The following is a 13,855-nucleotide window of genomic DNA, read 5'->3' on the forward strand; positions in this document are numbered from 1 at the left end:
CCTATTGATCTTCTAAGTGTTACATATGGTATAAAGAGGACAAAGTCATTATAAAGAAAGATATATAGGATGTGGATATAATGTGTAGATATACAACTTGATCAAAATATGTGATCGAATAGAAGATGAAGCATGTTTCAGATGTGATTTCATCTAGGAACTACAATTGCATTTCGATAGATGCAATTTTTTGACAATTCAATCTTTTGATATTATATTATTTTGAGACTATGTATCTTATATAAAGAAGTTATCTTTAGTTGTGCAAGTCCCAACACCTTTCCCTAAGGTTGTGCACCATAGCTAGAAATTCCAAAGTGGTGATCTCCTTGGCCTATTTCTTGATTATTTTAAACGTTGATTTCTATATTACGGGTGTGATTCTCAACATGGTTTTTCACTATTGAGGTTTTCCACATAAAAAAATTGGTGTACATGTGTGATTTCTTCTATTTTTTTATTGTTTACTTTCATGCATATGGTGGATGAAATAAATATTGTGCTAAAGGGTTAAAGTGATAAAGTTCTAAGTGTATATTGATTCACCCCATCCTCTTAGCATTGATAGAGTTCTAAGTGTAAATGAACTAGGTTTATTGATAGGAACCAAAATAATATTTTAGTATAAATAACAAGATATAAAATTGAAAATAAACACAGTAGCAAAGATCCATAATGAGAAGATAGAAATGAATCTAGGCATGAAAATACAGAACTAGTGTGTTGGGCACCATACTCTAAGGGTGTCTTCTTCAAAAGAAGGTTTTGCATTCTGAATTAGAAGGCTATGCAGTTATATCTCTGTAAACTCAACCAAAAAAGTGTCAGGTATGATTGAGCATGCCCTAGTTTAGGGGTTTCTGCCTATTCAAAGTTTGAGATAGTCTATATTATTATTTTTTGTATTATCATGTAACCTTGTCTATTGTTGAATATACACATATGCACATGATAAGTGTTAGAATCAATGACAGTCCCAAAGACACTAAGAGGGGGAGTGAATTAGTGTCTAACTGGTTAGCAGAATAATTAAACTTATTAAGAACTTTGTATCTCAAAATAGTGTACCAGTAAATAAGAATTAATGTAGTAAATAGGAATAATAGAGAACATAGAGAGCGCACCATAACACAAGATATTTAACAAGGAAACCCAGTGTGGGAAAAACCTCGATGGGATTTGTGACCCACAATATTCGCTCACTGGCCAATGAATAAATATTACTTACAATGAGGGGCCTGAACATGCAGGAAGGCTAGCAGCCTAGATCTCACTGCTCAATTACAAAACAGAAGTCTCACTCACTTACAAAATGGATTATCAAAATCCAATACAATGTACTCCTTCAGATCAACATCAACTATGTCAGATTCAGTACTGGTTTAAGCTCAGTCTATTACCAAAACCTTCATTGTTAACTATATCACCTTATACAAAAATCTCATCATATCATATCTTCTCATCTATCTAAATGACTTATAAGATTTCACACATATATATGAGTCTTTTACAATATGTCATGTCGGCTTTTACAAAAGATAATTACAATATAAAACAATAAAAAAAATTTATTCCTTGTTGGCTTGAGTGTCAGTATGCATAATTGCCACTGGTGAAGTGCCTACCGGTGTATGTAGAAGTCTATTGCCAGTATCGGTAACTGTCGGTAGGTAGCCAGATGATTTCCAGTTGGTTGCCATCAATGATAACATCAACTATTCTCATAAGAGTGTAGAATGCCAACAATAAGAGGGAAAAATTTGTGTTGTATGGGGCACACCCAAGCCAAACCTTGTGCTTGTGTTTCCTCCTTAACTACAAAAATATTAAAATATTGATAAAAAGCGAGCTCATCCTTAGAGAGGGCAAATTCTACAACCTTAATTTAAAGGTTTGAAATGTTATTTGTTACTTTTAATATGATATCATTTCCTTGAAGTCTTATACAAAGTTTGGCATTACTTGAAAGATGTAAATTCATGGCTTCGTCATGGAGGACCATATAAGACCTGATAAGATTTCTAAAACTTGAATGTTTGAATCATTGATTGAAGACTTGTGCTCAATTTCCTTAAAGATGCTAGACTAAATTCTCATGAGGATTGTTACTTGATGTAGATTGATAAATTTTTTTGAGGGGTATTGTATTTATATGAAAATTATACTTTTTTTAATTTAATTTTCAAGAAACGCCAACATTGGGGAGCAGTTACCCACTACTCACAAAGATGACTATTGTAATTTTAAATTTGGGTCCGAATTGCATGGACAAGGGTGCTAGGAGACCTAGTATACTTGGATGTGATTTTGGGCATGCCCTATTCCTATCTATCTATGTTAAAACAAAGGTTGTTGAGTAGGGGATTACACTAACGGTCTAGAAATGGTCCTAAAACTAATTGAACCAAGGGAAAGATCCTAGGAAAGGTTAAATTGTCAATTCAAATGAAAAACATAAAACATACAAATGAAAGACATGAACAATAATCTATTATACCTTGACAACAGAGTTCTTGATAGGGGGTTTCCTAATTTACCACCAAATGGAGTTCTTTGGTGGCATAATCATATTCTCTCTTAGGGTCCATAGTCTTTCCTATGTACTCCCCTACCAATTGTTTGCTTATCTCACCTTCCTCAAGCTCACAAAGTAAGCTTGCTCACTATATCCTTGCAGGGCTGTAGGACACACACATTCGATCTCTCTTTGCTAAACCACTTATCTTGTTTGGTTTAGTAAACTTTTTCCTTTTGGTTTCACAATGTCTCATTTTCAGTCTTGTAGCCTTCTAGATCTTCTTCCAGTTCTCAATAGATTCCTTCCCCTTCAAGTTACTGACACCTAGCTGGACTATCACCAAGATTGCCTAGGGTCAGTTTGCAAGAATAGCTAATGCCATCTCCTGGACTCTTACAAATAAAAGCCTACTATACATATTTGGCTCTACTTGACAATCTCCAATGATCATGTGGAGTTTCAAGTCAGAGCCATATGATTATTGTGAACAAGGAACACAAATAGAAATGGAAAGCTTTATTTATAGATCCCGAGCTTATTCATGGGTTGAAACTTGAAACTCACAGAATAGAGAAAAGAAGCATTTACATTAACAACATATGTGAACTTATAGTTTTTAACATATTATTGTAGTTCACAAATAGAAATTAGACTCTAATTGGAAACTAGAAAATGGACTTCACTATTGCATTTTAGAAAAATAAATGTGTTCTCCGAGGCAAATGACAATCAACCATCAACCCCTTATAGATGCACGTTGGGTCTTTTTATACACTCCATCCTCTTTTGTGAACTCCTCCTATTGGATGAGATAGATCTTGTTACCAATGGTTTCCATATGCAACTGTCTCACAGGTTCCATCGGGTCATTGGTGTGACAATAAATCCTGGCTTCCAATGGTCGATGATGACTTTCCGCACTCTGCACTTCCTATCGGGTCATTGAGAAGACTTCAAAACCTAACTTCCAATGGCCGATGACATCTGGGAAAGCTAGGTGGTTTCATCAGGTCATTAGTGTAGCGTGAAACTACTCTTCCCGATCTCTGATAGCAACACTCATCGAGTGCGCTCCAAGCCAATGTTTACTCATCGGGTCATCGAGGTAACATGAAATACCTCCTCCCAATACTCGATGGCTTCACCAATGAACAACCAAGACAAAGCTTTCTTATCGGGTCAGTGGGGTAACTTGAAACTACTCTAAAAGCTTTCTTATTGGGTCAGTGGGGTAACTTGAAACTACTCTCCTTGATACCTGATAACAATACTTTGAGCACCGACGTCTTATCGGGTCAATGGGGTAAGTGTGAACCACTCCAGCTGATACCCGATACAACCACTCCATACTCTGGCGACCTCATCGGGGTAAGACTTGTCGATCGGGTAGGGCTTGCGATAAGACAAAATTTCAAAAACTGCACTTAAACAACCAAACAAATGGACTAGAGCCAGTCCTTATGTATTTACATGACCACTGGAAGGTCTCACAATCCAAAATGAGTTAAGGTCATTTGAACCCTTAGGTTCTCCTGCACTAGTTCTCTTGTTCCTCCGATTGGACTCTTGATGAAGCCAAGAATGTGCCACTCCTTAGCTTGATTGAATTGGTTCAATGTGGATATGTTGTTGTCTCTCCAAGGTATGCACAAATGAGGATGGAGATGGATAGATGGATGAAAGAGTGAAGTTGTGGATGATGATCAAAATGGCTAAGTATGCAAATGAGGATGATTTCACTATAGTTTGTGTACCTAGATGGATTTCACTAAGCAAATTAGCAACATACACTTACAAGATTTGGAGATGATAAACAAGGGGATGGAGTCCTCAATTTATAGGAGAAGAGGAGAAGAAATGGAGGGCTAGAATTGACCCAAGATGAAGGTCTAGGATTAATATGTGAGCCCACACATGGCCCAAGGAGAGGTGACAAGACAAGTGTGGAGACCAAGAGATATGCCTTAAAAGAATTTCTTTTCTCCACACTCCTCAAGGCTCATTCAGAAGACTTCCCAATGTGACTAGGGAAAAGAAAGGAATAAAATATTCCTTGAGAGATGGGGATAAGGAATTAAAATTTCTTCAAAAAGGATGATCATAGGGATTGGAGGAATAAGGAGAAATTAAAAATTCCTTGGAGGATAGGATGTCTAGAGGAATGTGAGAGATTTTGAAAATCTCACATTCACTAAGGAAAAGGGCATTTAAGGAAGGTGGTTGGATGGAAGGGAAAAGGACTTGACTTTGTGGCTAATCATGAGGATTAGCCACTAGTAACTCATTAGGAGAGGGATTAGAAGAATGATTAGGTGGGATTAGAGTAAATGAGATTTGTAGGAGGATTTGACTAGAAGAAAGAATGAGTGGAGGGAATTAAAAATTAGAAGAATAATGATAAGTGAGATTAGGGGGCTTCTAGAAAAAATCATTAGGCTAATGATGGATTAGGAAAAAGGTGATTTGTAGGAATCACCTAGATTAATTAATTAATTGAAATTAATTAATTAAAAGGAGGAATTTGGAGAGAATTAATTTTAGGGGTTTTAAAAGAATAAAGGTAGATTGATTTATTAAATAAATCAATCAATGGAGTTATAGTGACAACATTAATTATATTTGATTAATATTGAGAAGGAATTGGCACAATTAATAAATTATTTATGCAAGGAATTTAAATAAATAAATTAAAATAATTAAGTTAAGTCTCTACATTTTGCCCCTCTTTTACACAACAAAAAATTTGGCAATGGGTAAAAGATAGAAGAAAAAAAAGGATGCCCCACCGTAAAACGAGGGTGGTGTATGCCCCCTCGAGAATTTTTTCAGAATTTTTTTAGAAAATTGACAAAAAATTCTTGAAACAAAGAAGAAGGAAGAAGGGGTGAGAAATGAACGAGAAAGAAATATTGAGTGGATTGAGAAAAATAGAAGAGGAGATAGAAGGAGGGAGAGCACCAAGGGAATGGGCCCACAAGGGGGTCCATGTAAGCCACAAAGGGCCCAATGAGGGTCATTGTTACACACAAGCCTTGGAGCAACTTAGAGCCTAGAAGAAGAGAAGGAGAGATGGATTGCATTCCCACCCATGAGCATTGCACTAAGAGGATCCAATGGTAAGAGGAACCCATGGGCTATGGACCACCAGTATGTACAACTATCCTCCTCTATGATTTTGTAGGTTTAGTCTAGGATTAGGGCTTAGTTTAGGGTTAATGTTTAGCGAGGTGGACATGCTGATCATCATTTCAACATGCGTAGCTCTAGGGTAGTGTGAGCACTTGCAAGTGGAAGGGGAAAACTAGGGGTTTTGGGGTGAGAAGAAGCGTTTGGCATGGATAGTCGCACTTTGACTTGGGCGCTCACAATGGAGTGGAGTTAGGGTTAATTTTAGGGTTAGGAAAATGTAGCATTGTGTGAACGGTCACACTAAGATAGGTTAGGGTTAGGTCAGGGAGGGGATAGGGATATCGCGGTGCGGGCACTCACACTAGGGTAGTTTAGGATTTGGTCAGCTGGGAGGAGAATTTGCGCAGTGCATGCTCTTGTACTAGTTCGGTCCATGGTTCCTAGTTGGGGTATGTCAGCGTGTGTGCCTATAAAATGGCATGAGTGCCATTGGTTTGGCATGAGGACTGAGTGAATCAAGGCTTGCACTAGGGAAGAAAGGGATGGAAAAAATAGGCTAGGAATTTGTGGGTTGGGGTAAGGTATGGGTGCATCAGGGGGTAGGAGAAGGCTTAAGGATATGAAATGATGAATTGGATTATTGGATGCAAGCTGATTTGGGACCACTAGTGTCAAGGGAGTAGTGGCCAGCAACCATGAGATTATATTGGTGGTTGCGATCGGATAAGTTAGAGATCCTAGTTCTTGTGGGCTTGCATTTTGTGGGTAGGTGGTCGAGTATTCGAGCCCATACTACAATGATCATGGCTTTAGTTGAGAGGGGGGATAGAATATATAACACCTTCCACCTACCTATCAGCAAGGTGATGGTGACTCTACTAGATGTAATTTGCCAATTTTTGAGCAGACGGATTCTACCTGATCTTGGAGGACATGGGTTTCTGGTTGGATGGAGTAGGTGTCTTTATTTCATGGTACGTGATTGTGCATAGTATGCCTGGGGAGCTGTGATGTTGGCTCAGTTATACCATGATATGCATCTTGTGGTGTACGAGGAGTATGCCATCTTATCTGGAGGAGTGATAGTTCTCCATATCTGGGCTTGGGAGCATGTTGCAGTTATGACCACTACGTGTACAAGATAGGCGGGCCCGATGGCCATATATAGATAGGTATAGGGGCCTACTACATTATACATGGATAGGAACAATATGGTTTTGGCACCACATTTTTTACGAGCTTATGCAGTTCACACGGTGGCCATTTTTGGATAGTGAGATATGGAGGGGGGACTAGTAGCTAAATTGGGCTGGAGTTGAGATGTGGTTGTGTCGCAAGTCTATATATATCATGGAGTATTATGTGCCTTACAGAGTAGCGAGATAGTTTAGCCTAGTCCAAGACATAGTGGGAGACATACCATTGTAACCTCAGACAACATGAGAGGAGATATTTTGGGGCCCGATAGAGAGTCTGTTGGAGGGCAGGACCAGTTTCCAAATAGCACCATAGTTGGTTTAGGATGAGAGGCTTGGGGAAGGAGAGAATCTAGGGATGACAAGAGGATACAAGAGCTGGTTGGAGGGAAATTTTCCAGTGTGCCTTACCTTTCCTGGCATTTTGTAGGTTGATGAGCTGCAACTGGCAGTAGATGAGATAGTTGGCAGAGAGGATGATGGACTGGGTGAGAGGGTTGTGGTTGCAGAAGGAGGGGTGTTGGTGGAGAGCAGAGGAGGGTTAGGTTGGTGGGGGAGAGGAGGTTGTACCCATGGATAGTCTAGAGGCACATGTATAGGGTGCAGGGTCAAAGGCTAGGGGAGGAGTGCCACAGGCTGATTTTGATAGAGTCCAGCAGCAGAGGGATGCCACCTAGGTGATACTTCACTCACTTGAGGATAAGTTACAGATAGAGAGAGCTAGGAGGTAGAGCCTAGAGGTAGAGGTGGAGCGGTTGCAATGGGAGATAGTGGAGTTGAAAGAGAGCCTCCATACAGTGAGGACAGAGGTAGATACTATGAGAGGGGAGAGGGAGGAGCTTGAGCGAATGCTAGAGGAGGCATGAACAGGGACCTCTATTGAGGCCTTAGAGGATGTTCTCCACCGACAGGATGATGAGTTAGAGGTGTTACGGGGCTGAGTGCAGAGGGAAGAGGTAGATGTCACATGACTGTTGGGGAATAGGGATGTGGCCCATTAGATGTTGGTCCCCGTAGGGCTTGGGCAGATGTATTCTGATATGATGTAGTAGAGGGAGAGGGCGGAGATAGTAGGTCAGGAGGCAGCCTACTATAGGGGGCTATACCACAGAGTGGTACCCGCAACACAGAGAGCAACCTCATACATTGAGAGTATGCAATCTCAAAGGACACAGAGTCATCGGCCTACACAAAGCCAGTAGACAGGTGGATCGGTGGCTTTTAGGCAAACTAGAGGAGGGGGAGTAGGAGGATCTAGGGGAGGAGGTGCTAAGGAGGGAGCTAGGGAGATAGGTGGAGAGAGATAGCTCCATTTTGGCTTATGTGTTATATTTTGACCCTTTGAGGTGATTATTGTATTATGACAGACATATTCATATTTTTGAGCTTATATGATTTGTGGTGGCGGTGATGCATGTAAGTTATTATGATGGACTCTTATTTATTATTTTATGATGTGGTGCATGGATGATGATTATGGATGAATAATGTAATGTAGATGTAAGATGGACAGTGAATGTAATCTAAGCGAATCTAATATGAATGGATAATGTAACCTAAATAACATATGCAATGCAATCTAAGTGGTTAATGCTTATGAAAATGATAATGAATAGCGTAATGAAATGAATAGATAATGTAACCTATATGAGTAATATATAATTTAATCTATATGAACATCATGCCCCTAAAAATATTCTATGCCTAGTCCTCAGAAAGTCATCAATTGTCCAAAAATCAAAAAATCAAAAAATTCAAAAAAGCAAGAAAAATACAAAAAAATGAGAAAAAGATCTTGAAAAAAAATTGTCACTCTGGTGAAAACCTGGTAAATAGGCGCTTTGTGACACAAAAAAAAAGTAAAGAAAAATCAATTCGTCCATTAGTGAAAATTATTTTATGGCGCTATGGGCAAGTACCTTGGTGAAAACCGAGATGCGCTAAGGTAAATAATCTAGATCCATAGTCTATCAGGACAACGTTCCATCACCTCATATCCATCATCCTCACTATCCAATTCTGCCATCATGACGTTCCTCCACTCCCACTGGAATAATCACTTGTATGATGATGAGTCTTCACCTAGATCATGAATAAATGTTTGTCCCATCAAACTGAGCTTTTGTTTCCTGTTTCCTAGGCCTATGCCAACTAATATGCCCCTAATCCATATTTTGTTGTGATCACATATAGTCGAAGCCAATTAGGCTCAAACTTATCTTTCTTCTCTCTTTCTTGAAGTTTTTTCTGATTTTCCATGAGGACAAGATCACCAATTTCAATTCTTGATTTCTTACCTTCTTGTGGTAATTCATGCATAGGCGATTCTGATATACCTGGAGATAGTTTAAGGCCTTGAGGTGCTTTTCATCTAGCAGTTCTAGCTCTTGTAGTCTAGCAATTCTGAATCCCTCATCTAGTAGGATATATTGTAGCAACACCCTTAGAGAGGGGATCTGGATCTCAAGAGGGAGGATGGCTTCAGAGCCAAAGACAAGGGAATAGGGGGTGGTGCCAGTGGGTGTGCGAATGGAGGTGCGGTAAGCCCATAGAGTAGGGTGGAGTTGGAGGTTCCAATCATGACCATCTTCATTGACTGTCTTTTTTAGGATTTTGATTAGGGTTTTGTTAGAAGCCTTAGCTTGACCATTACCTTGTGGGTAATATGGGGTGGAGAAGTGATGTTGGATGTAACATCCTAATTTTTGAATTGTTTGTTGTTATCTGTAATGATAACTTTTGGGATTCCATATCGACAGATCAAGTAGTTAAGAATGAATTTGGAGATATGATTACTAGTGGTGAAGGTAAGAGGGATGGCCTCTACCCACATGGAAAAATATTTGGTGGCAGTGATAATGAATTTATGACTATTGGAGGATGTAGGGTGGATTTTCCCAATGAGATCAAGCCCCCACTGTGAGAAGGATCAGGGTGTAATGAATGGCTGATGGTGCATGGATCTTGTCACCATGTTGCTAGCAAGGGATACATTTCTTCACATAATTATATGCATCTACTTCCATTTTAGACTAGTAGTATCATGTTCTCAAGATTTTTTTAGCAAAGGTGAGCCCACTTGAGTGTGCCCCACAGATGCCTTCATGCACTTCACATAGTGCCCATTCAGCCTCTTGTTTATCTAAACACCTTAGGAGGGAACCATCAAAATGCCTTCTAAATAAGGTGTCTCCAAGCATAGTGTAACGAGCACATCGACAGATGAAGGTTTGTTGTTGGGTTTTGGTAAGGTGTGGGGAATGGTGTTATCTTTTAGGAAAGCAAAGGTCTCTTGATACCAGGGTGATCTGGGAAAAATGAGTATGCACACCATTTCAAATTCTGGTAAATTGTATGTTGGTATGAATAATTGCTCGACCAAGAACTCACACTTCTGACTATGTGTTGGCATCTGAAGGAGGGAGCCAATGGTGGCCATTGCATCTGTAGCTCTGTTGTTTGTCAATGGAATTTGATCAAACTTCACTATTGTGAAATGTTTCTTAAGATATTCAACCATACTACGATAGGGAAGAAGCTTGTCATCTTTTGTTATGAGTCACAATATTGATACAAAATGATAAGTTTCAATTAGACATTGATTAGTAAAATAATTAGACACTTTATTCTAAAATTAATTAGATTAAGTAATCATTCAATGGTCTAACACAAACAATGGGAAATTTATCATGTCAAACATTAAATATTAATATGAAATTAAGATTTCTACAAAATTCGTTCACATCAATTGTCAAAACATTTTTTTTTAAATTTGTTTGATTATTTGTGAGTTTTATTTCATTTAATCTCAAGTTTAAAATCTTTGTTTAAAGTTTTTATTTAAAAAAGTGGGATAGACCAGTACCATTACATAACCATAGAGTGATACCAAGAGTGCATGAGGGATGCGCAACCAGTAAAAAAATAAAACCCACCAAAACACAACAAAATTCAATTGGTTGACCAAAAATCCAACAACTAAACTAGAAAATCTACAAAATAGAGTGAAACCAAAACCCAAAAAAACAGAGCCCAACCACTTAGTACAAACACAAAGAGATTCTCTACTACATGGGGCCACCTTTTTCTTCCCAATCTTGGCACACACTTAACACTTTATGAAAAAAAGACACTTTTTTTCTTGAACCAATCCAAGAGCCAGTGGCAACCAGCACATAATTAGGGGTGGCTTTAATCAGAGATGACGTAGAGCCAAAACCCATAGCCATAGACTCCATGCATTTTATTTTCTTCACCCTTTTCCTTTCTATCTCAGCCTATATAACATGTAGGGAGGCATTGTGCATCTTAAATTTCAAGAATTAAATCTTTATTTGCAATTTATTGTTATGTAACTTCTTATTCAATGGAATGTAAATTCCCAATATAAGTAGTGAATAATCTAGCTTTAGTTGCATGCTTTCCCAATATTTGTCTTGAATGCTACTTAATTTCATATGTAATTTATCTTTCAAGAAATCTTGTAGAATGGCCATAGAGTGTGTTTGTAATTGCATTTAAAATAAAATTAATGTGTTAAAATATATTATTTGGTATGCATAAAGCATTACTTCCCTTTTCGTTTCTATTCTGTTTTGGGTAATAGTAACCACCACAATGTGGTGATGTTTTGTATTCTCCTTATGACCTTACAATGAATAGTATGGCTAGGAACCCTTCCCCTTCATTCTCAATATCATTCGTCATGTTTTGGAGTCCATTGTTTACTCCCTATCTAATGAAAGTTATCTTCTTCATAGGCTAATGGTTTGGAAATCAATATTTTTTTTCATTTCAATCTTTTGGTTGTTTTTATTATTTTGGAGTGTATTATTTGTTGTGACTATCTTCACTTGTGTCCTAACTATTTTCTTTTGGCATGGAGATCTAGAAAAAAACTAGGGTTAGTTCTTTGGTCAAGTGTTTGAATCAAAACAAGCCACCAACATAATGAAATGACTATACTGTATTCTTGAGACTCCACTACTAGGTAAAGACTCTAGCGCTAAAAAATATGCCAATGTAGATACATGGAGCTAGTGGACTCATGATAGTTTCCCTCTAGCATTATTGTTTCCTCTAAATGTGCTATTGTCCTTTGACATGCTATTGTATCCTTTTGTATTGGAAAGTGAAGTTTTAAATCATTTTTAGGGGAAATTTTCTATGCAAATATTTCCCTTGGATTGGTGATTCTTCCTAAATTTTCATTTTGTTGAAAATTGTTATACTTAGGGAGTTATAGCACCTATTACATTGGGAATCATTTTATTTCTTAAAACCATCTCATCATTGATCTATTTACTAGGTGGTTTGTACGTCCTAGTAAGGAAACCCTTTAGGGATTTTAACCCTTGTCATTAGGTATAATGTAGGTCATGTTGAGTGTATTGGAGATGGTCATTACTCTCACCTTACACCTCACTCAAGAAATTGATTGTTTGTGTTGCCTAGATAAGATGTAATATCCCTTAGTTGATCTAGCATTCATGCAGGTTTCATTTGATGGTGTACAATATTTTAAGCATGTTTTGGTGGGGATTTGAGGTTAAAAAAAATTTCACCTTACCCTTGTGTTGTACTTTTAAGAGAGGATGAATATGTTGTGGTACTTGATCATTGTTTTTATGTCATTTCCCCTTCTCCTAGAAACATAATCATGGTTTCCTAACATGATTAATAAGGTTTGAAATAGTGATATTATTTGTAGTGTTGATGAGGTCATTCATGTTGTTAATCTCTTTTTGTCATTTTATTTTAAATGATATTTAGCTACAATTTTTTATGTAGTGTGACACGTTATCATTTGGTTGCGAATATGGTTCATTAAAAAAAAGTTTAATTGGATAATCTCCTAGGTGTAAGGCTTGAGGTATCACATTTAAAATTACAACCAATGTTGTGTCACTAATAATTATAATTAATTTAGTTTCTCATGTGGTTGTATGTTCTTAATTTGTGATTCCTAAATTTAATCTTGTTGCAATATAAATGATTATTTTCTTTCATATTGTGCCTTTGTGTGGAATGTTAGAGGTTCATTGTGTGTTCAAATGTTGATATATGATTGAAGGTGATAGTGCAGTAACACATGTTGAAAGAAAAACTATATGAATTACCTCATTTGGTGTATGCTATGTTATAAAATTAACATATCACTCTTTTTTACTTTGTTATAATTTAAAAAATTTAGTTCCCTCTTTGAGTGGTAAATTTGAAAACATTTCCAAAGTTTATTATACATTGTTTTTTATTTGACTGCATGCAATATGTGTGCAAAGATTATGTTTCTACATGAAATAAATGTTTAGGTATTCATAATGGATCATTTGGGTTAATAACCTTGTATCTCTAAATTATAATATTTTCTAATATTCTTGTGGGAACCTAGATGGTTTATCACTAAAATATGGTGAAAATAGGATCCTAGTCTAGGAATGAAAATAGAGATCTCAAATATTTATGTGCCATCTTATTTGGGATTCATAAACTAGGTGTAGCTATAGTCCTAATAGAAGAGTTGAATGCTAAGAGTTTATGATTCCTTTTGTGTCTAATTGGAGTTGATATTGCACAATGCATGTAAATGAACTAGGTTGATATATAGGAAATAAAATAATAATTTAGTATAAATAACAAGATACAAAATTAAAAATCAACACAATAGCAAATATATGGAATTAAACGATAGAGAAGAATTTGGGCATAGAAATGCAAGACTAGAGTGTTGGACACATTACTCTAAGGGTGTCTTTATCAGTACAAGGTTCTAGATTCTACATGAGAAGGCTATGTGGGTCTATCTCTCTAAAATCAACCAAAAAGTGTCAGATGTGATTGGAGCATGCCCTAGTCTAGGGGTTTCTCCCTATTCAATGATTAAGATCATCTATATTATTCTTTGGTCTATGATCCTATAACCTTGTCTATAGTCGAATCTACATTTGTGTTCATGAAAAGAGAGAAAAATATTGTGTTGTAAGGGACATGCCCAAGTCAAACCTTGTGTTGG

This window comes from Cryptomeria japonica, chromosome 9 (genome assembly GCF_030272615.1).
Source record: "Cryptomeria japonica chromosome 9, Sugi_1.0, whole genome shotgun sequence".
NCBI classification, from domain to species: domain Eukaryota; kingdom Viridiplantae; phylum Streptophyta; class Pinopsida; order Cupressales; family Cupressaceae; genus Cryptomeria; species Cryptomeria japonica.